This window comes from Panthera tigris, chromosome C2 (genome assembly GCF_018350195.1).
Source record: "Panthera tigris isolate Pti1 chromosome C2, P.tigris_Pti1_mat1.1, whole genome shotgun sequence".
NCBI lineage: Eukaryota > Metazoa > Chordata > Mammalia > Carnivora > Felidae > Panthera > Panthera tigris.
In genome coordinates this window covers 68624971-68631906 of record NC_056668.1, presented here as the reverse complement: position 1 = coordinate 68631906, position 6936 = coordinate 68624971, and the positions used below count along the sequence as shown (strand labels likewise).

The following is a 6936-nucleotide window of genomic DNA, read 5'->3' as shown; positions in this document are numbered from 1 at the left end:
GGTTTTAATTTGGGGAGACTTAGGCTCAGACCACTTGAGAAGTTTTAGGTTCTAATCCTAGGAGAGAGAATGGCCGAAAAGCTGCAGTGTCTTTAAATGTGAATGGCCGTGTATGCATTCTGCTTCTGCATCAAAGGGCCATTTCATCTGTGGCTTAGGACCACCCTATAGATCATGGGCCTGGTGGGGAATGGAAATTCTTACAAAGGGGATCTAGCAGCCACCTGCCTTCTCACCAACTCTGTGTTAGGCTTCTTACTTGGAAAGATCAGAGGTCCTGGAATTAAGAGTAGAATTCATATGTGAAGACTCTTGACCCCCTAGTGGTCAGACTCAGAAGGCAGCATTGTTAAATGGTCTTGGAATTTAGTTCCACTCATTTCTAACTATGGGGAATTTCTCCTTTTGGAGCCTTATTTCCTTTTCTGTACACTGGAATTAACAGCTACCCCACAGAGCTGTGTAAGGATCAGTGTAGCATTGGAAAATAGTAGGTACTGGGTAAATGTAGCCTTGTGATATTTGAACCCAGTATCAACATCCTGAGCACTACTTCCAGAGAGAAATCCTTGCATGGAGAATAGATGAATATGCTCTCTCGTCTGATTGCCTGTTTGGTCACCAGGCCAGGAAACATACAACATCCTCCATGAGCACAGATGCCTTAACGATAGGACCATTCATACAATGACCTTATGTAGTGGAATGCAGCCCCAGTGTGAGCCCTGGAAAGGCTCTCCGCAGCCAGTCCTGACATGCACCCACCTCCAGGGGGTTGGTCACAGAGACTTGCCACAGAGCAAAGAAGAGACACAGTTCCTGCCCTCTGGGAGCTTTCCTTCTAGTTGCGGGGCCACAGGCCTGTTCTCCAGCACAGCTGTCCATAGAAATATAATGCGAGCCATGTATAGAATCCTAAGTTTTCTAAGCCATGTATAGAATCTTAAGTAGCCACATTAAAAAAAAGAGGTGAATTCACGCCAGTCAGAGTGGCCAAAATGAACAAATCAGGAGACTATAGATGCTGGCGAGGATGTGGAGAAACAGGAACCCTCTTGCACTGTTGGTGGGAATGCAAATTGGTGCAGCCACTCTGGAAAACAGTGTGGAGGTTCCTCAAAAAATTAAAAATAGACCTACCCTGTGACCCAGCAATAGCACTGCTAGGAATTTACCCAAGGGATACAGGAGTACTGATGCATAGGGGCACTTGTACCCCAATGTTTATAGCAGCACTCTCAACAATAGCCAAATTATGGAAAGAGCCTAAATGTCCACCAACTGATGAATGGATAAAGAAATTGTGGTTTATATACACAATGGAGTACTACGTGGCAATGAGAAAGAATGAAATATGGCCCTTTGTAGCAACATGGATGGAACTGGAGAGTGTGATGCTAAGTGAAATAAGCCATACAGAGAAAGACAGATGCCATATGGTTTCACTCTTATGTGGATCCTGAGAAACTTAACAGAAACCCATGGTGTAGGGGAAGGGAAAAAAAAGAGGTTAGAGTGGAAGAGAGCCAAAGCATAAGAGACTGTTAAAAACTGAGAACAAACTGAGGGTTGATGGGGGGTGGGAGGGAGGTGAGGGTGGGGGATGGGTATTGAGGAGGGCACCTTTTGGGATGAGCACTGGGTGTTGTATGGAAACCAAGTTGACAATAAACTTCATATATTGAAAAAAAAAAATAAATAAAATAAATAAATAAATAAATAAATAAATAAATAAATAAAAGAGGTGAAGACAATTTTCCTAAAATATTTTCCTTAACCCAATATATCCAAGATACTAACATTTCAGCATATAATTAGTATAAAATTATTAATGAGATATTTTACAGTCTTCAGCCTTTGGGGTATATTTTACACTTACAGCACATCTTGATTCAGATTAATTGTATTTCAAGAGCTCAATAGCCACATATGGCTAATGCCTATCGTTGGACAGCACAGCTCCAGAAGCTCCCATTTAAATAGGGATAAACAAGGCTTAGCAGGAAAAAAAAAAAAAAAAAAAAAAAAGGAAAGAAAACCCACCTTATATGAATAAGGTGGTGAGTAGTCCTGGGCAATGACATCCACAGAGTGAGTCTAGAACTTGGGGTGGAGTGAGGGGTTATGCTGAAATGACAGAGGTGCCCCATACTTGGTGGTCTGAGTTTTGTGTTCCAGGGACCAAGGATTCACTTAGCTCATTTCAAGTAATAAAGGGTTCATTTTAAGACTTGAGCTCAGGAGCCCAGGGTAAGCCAAACTGGCAGGCCCAGAGGAAATCCAGGCCTCAGGATGGCCTATACTCACCTTACAGGATTGTTTGGTGCAAACGCAGGGACACACGAATCCCCCTAGCAAACTTGTTAAAAATGCAGGTTCTGATTCCATGGGTCTGGAGTGGGAGCCTGAGTGTCTGCCGTTGTAATCAGTCCCAGAGGATGCCCATGCTGCTGGTCCGTGGATCACACTTTGAGTAGCAAAGAAGGATTCAATTACCGATGTGATATCTTTAGCCTAATACAGTAATTCTCACATGTGAGCATGTATCAGAATCACCCGAAGGATATTTCTGAAACCACAAAATGCTAGGCCTGCCCCAGAGTTTCTGATTTAGGAGGTTGGGATGGGCTCAAGAATTTTCACTTATAACAGTTTTCTTGGTGATGCTGATGCTGCTGATACTGCTGCATACTGGGACCAATACTTTGAGAACCAGTGGGCTGCTGCTTATACCTATGGTTAGGGTACTCCAGAGAGACGGAATAGATTGTACATATATACGTGGAAAGAGATTCATTACAAGAAATTGGCTCACGTGATTGTGGAGGCTGACAAGTCCCAAGATGTGCAGTCAGCAAGCTAAAGACCCAGGGGAGCCAACCCTGTAGTTCCAATCCAAGGCCAAAGGCCTGAGAACCAGGGGAGTTGATGGTGTCATTTCAGTGCAAAGGCCGACAGGCTCAAAACCCAGAAGAGTTGATATTTCAGATGGAGTCAACCACAGAGGAAGAACCCATGTCCCAGGTCAAAGGTAGTCAGGCAGGAGGAATGCCTCCTTATTTGAGGGAGGGTCAGCCTTTTCATTCTATTCAGATCTTCAACTGATTAGATGAGGCCCACCCACATTGGAGATGGCAACTGTTTTACTCAGGCTACTGATTTCAATGTTGATCTCATCCAAAAACACCCTCACACAAACATCCAGAATAGTGTTTGACCAAATATCTAGGCAAGCTTTGTCTCAGTAAATTGACAAACAAAATTAACCATCACACCTACTAAATACTTTATTAGAATATTCCTGAATTATTTCATGGAATCTGATTAACATATTTCTCTTTTTTAAGCTATTCATTAGGAATATCAGCTAAGTAACACAAAGCTTCTATGAGAGTTAGCAGTGGTATATGATATGGTCTGGAAAGGCAGAATGGGAACATGTGCACATAGGTTGTGAGAAAGCAGCCACAAAGCCAAGAAAAGACATGCAGAGACCAGGTATAACATAACCAGAGCTAACTCTCAAACTATCCTTCCTCCATGTTGCTGGCAAGATTAGGATTGGTCATCCTTGGGACAGGTGCCACCATGTTCCAACCTGCACTGGTACAGGGCAGGTAATGGGTATAGAACATGGCTGCAGGTGGTTGTCACTTTTGCAGGCCTGTGGTCATGGCAGGTGTCACTAGGGTGTGGCTTATACTCTGCCAGTGTGATTACAAATGGAGCCTTCTTTGACTTTTGAAAGAGTCCCAGTGTAGATAATAAATTACATGGTTATCCTAGCCACGATTGACGTGTCCGGTGCAATGGGCAGTGAGAAAGCTATAAAGGTAATGTTGAGAAATAAAGGGTTATTTTAGGAGAAGAGGAGTAGCAAGAGCAGTAGTTTCAGAGGACGTAGATAAAGTTTACTTTCGTCTCTGAAACATACATTCCAGTCCATTGACCACTCTGCATTAGAATGCAGTGAACAGTTTTGGGGGCGCCTGGGTGGCTCAGTCAGCTAGCTAGGCATTCGACTCTTGATTTCGGCCCAGGTCGTGATCCCAGGATCGTGGGATCGAGCGCCATGGAGCTCCTTGCTGAGCATTGAGCCTGTCTAGGATTCTCTCTCTCCCTCTGCCCCTCTCCCATGTGCATCTGCTCTCTCTCTAAAATAATTTTTTAGGGGCGCCTGGGTGGCGCAGTCGGTTAAGCGTCCGACTTCAGCCAGGTCACGATCTCACGGTCCGTGAGTTCGAGCCCCGCGTCAGGCTCTGGGCTGATGGCTCAGAGCCTGGAGCCTGTTTCCGATTCTGTGTCTCCCTCTCTCTCTGTCCCTCCCCCGTTCATGCTCTGTCTCTCTCTGTCCCAAAAATAAATAAACGTTGAAAAAAAAATTTTTAAAATAATTTTTTAAAAATGCAAGGAACAATTTTTTAAAGTAAATTTTAAAATAACGAATACGTGTTCACTGGGGAATAGATTTGGCCAGGAGCTCCCTCCTCTTGGGGAGTTTTCTTTGAAATAAATAGGAAGGTCAAAAACCTAGCTTCCCCCTCTTTTTTGGACCCAGCCTTGGCCATCAGTCTTTCTTCTCTCTCTGTTAGGTGCCCCATCCTTCGTGCAGATTCCTCCTCCTCTGCCTCCTTCCACTGCCCTGTGCACCACTCTGCTCCTGTCTGTGTTAGGCACTGGAGACAGAGCAGAGCAGTTCAGACAGAGTAGCTGCCTCCTTGGAGTTATTGGGAAAGAGAGACTATAACTAAGTAACAAATATAACTTTGGCAGTAGAATTAAGAGCTCCCTGACCATGTGTAAGAAAGAGGGCCAGGTAGCGGGCTGCCTGGAATGTGACGGCGGGACAAAGAGTGACCTCATGTCCTGGGATTTAAGGGAGACGAGTGGCCCTGGGAACTCAGAGCTAACCGAAGGGTGCGGGAGCTCAAGTGTGTATTCCCATTTCCCCGTCTGTCGTTACTTGAGGGCTTCTTCCTGACGTGGACTCTCTATCCCTCTGGCTTGGCCTCTATGTGATCCAAATCTGGTCCTGAGACCAGAAATAAAGCACCGAAAAATTGTGGGAGTATTTGCAGACATATTTTAGAGTGGGAAATAGTGAGACAGTTAGTGGGGTCAGCAGAGAGAGGTTATGTCTGGAGAGGCAGGCAGGACTTAGACCCTGGTGACGGAAAGCCACTGGAGGGTATCAAGGAAGAAAATAACACGATTTGATTTGGGCAAAATATCTCACTGAAGGGTGTGGGGGGGGGGAGGGTGGGCGGGGTGCAGGATGCCATTGGTTTCCTGTCTTTAAGCATCAATTTTCTGGAAATTGAGAAAACAGTTGTTTCCATTTCCCCATAGAAAGCATTTTCCAGATCCAAACTGGAGAGATCAGTGTGCTGGATCTTTTAATGGCATGCCAGCCAATGAAATGATAGAAAGCCGCTCCCCTCTGCCCCTCACCTCCACTTTGCTTGTTTAGCACTTGTCCTTTATCCCAGAAAGATACGGATTTTCCTCAGTTCCTCCCTAATCCACACCACTGGCTGGCTCAGTGGGTGCTAAGGGCTGTAGGGGTTTGCTTTGCCTTTTAGTTGCCCCTCTTCCAAACAAGGCTTGTGCTCCTGTGGTCTGCCCGGCTTTCCTCTTCCAGAAGGTCAGCCTCCTGCTCACCTCCTACCCAAGCACACTTCCCACTTGCCCCAGCCTCCCCAGCGCTGCAGCCTCCACTCTCTATACCCCCATGAAACCCCTGTCCCGCAAGCCAAGGCCCCCTGACAGTGTGGGAGAGAGAGGGTCAGGCGGCAAGCTGCTGGGAGTTTGGCAGCAGAGGGGACAGTGACCCCATGTCATGGGACCTAAGGGAGAAGAGTGGCCCTCGTGACTGCTACTCCAGTTATACTGGCACCACTGACACCCGCTTTCCTGGGGGATTTTGAATTTGTAGGAAATGCTCCTGTGCCACATTTTTTTGCCACTACCCTTTTTTAGGGACAGATTTCTCAGATCCCCTTTATTTTCACATTGGATTAGATTGATGACATTATGGATTTTGAGCCCATGTCTGTTTACAGCAGCTGAGTCTTAAATCCTTGTATTCCTCAAGAATGCCTGTTGTGCCTCTCCTTGTGTGTGTGTTTGCCTGTGTGTGCTCTTATTTCTTTTGTACTATTTTTTTATATCTACATTTCCCACCTACCTAAAGATCTGTAATCATATTTCCCATTGACATTCTGTATAAACTCAGTTTATAACACTCCCTGATGCCCCTTCCTTTTTTGTAGGAGCATATGCCCTATCTAGGGGTGCCTGGGTGGCTCAGTCGGTTAAGCGTTCAACTTTGGTTTACATCATGATCTCACAGTTCATGAATTGAAGCCCTGTGTCGGGCTCTGTGCTGACAGCTCAGAGCCTGGAGCCTGCTTGGGATTCTGTGTCTCCCTCTCTCTCTTCTCTTTCCCTGTTTGCTCTGTCTCTTTCTGTCTCTCAAAAATAAATAAAAAACATTAAAATCCAGCAGCACTTGGGTGGCTCAGTCGGTTAAGCCTCCGACTTTGGCTCAGGTCATGATCGTGCCATTCCCAAGTTCGAGCCCCACATCAGACTGTGTGCTGACAGCTCAGAGCCTGGAGCCTGTTTCAGATTCTGTGTCTCCCTCTCTCTCTGCCCCTCCCCCATTCACGTTCTGTCTCTCTCTCTCAAAAATAAATAAACATTAAAAATTATTTTTTAAATTTCAGCCAGGATTTTAAAAGCTCTGAGTTTTTGTCCATTTCTGTCTCATCAAAGTTAACAATAAAAATGTGTTAGAAATGAACATTGTTCTTTCTGCCCCACAGATCTCTTGGTAGTGAAACAGTTGTGTGTCAAGACGGCCTTGGCAGAAGCCTCACTTACTTGCTATATGGAAGAGCCACATGCAAATCATTTGGTCTCCTTTCTGCTCCT

General features: G+C 45.3%; 1 protein-coding gene across 5 annotated transcripts in view; it reads left to right on the top strand.

The window, feature by feature from the left end:
• Window positions 1–6936, top strand: part of MYLK (myosin light chain kinase) — a 294654-nt gene that overhangs the window by 157974 nt on the left and 129744 nt on the right. The gene's annotated exons all lie outside the window — the stretch shown is intronic.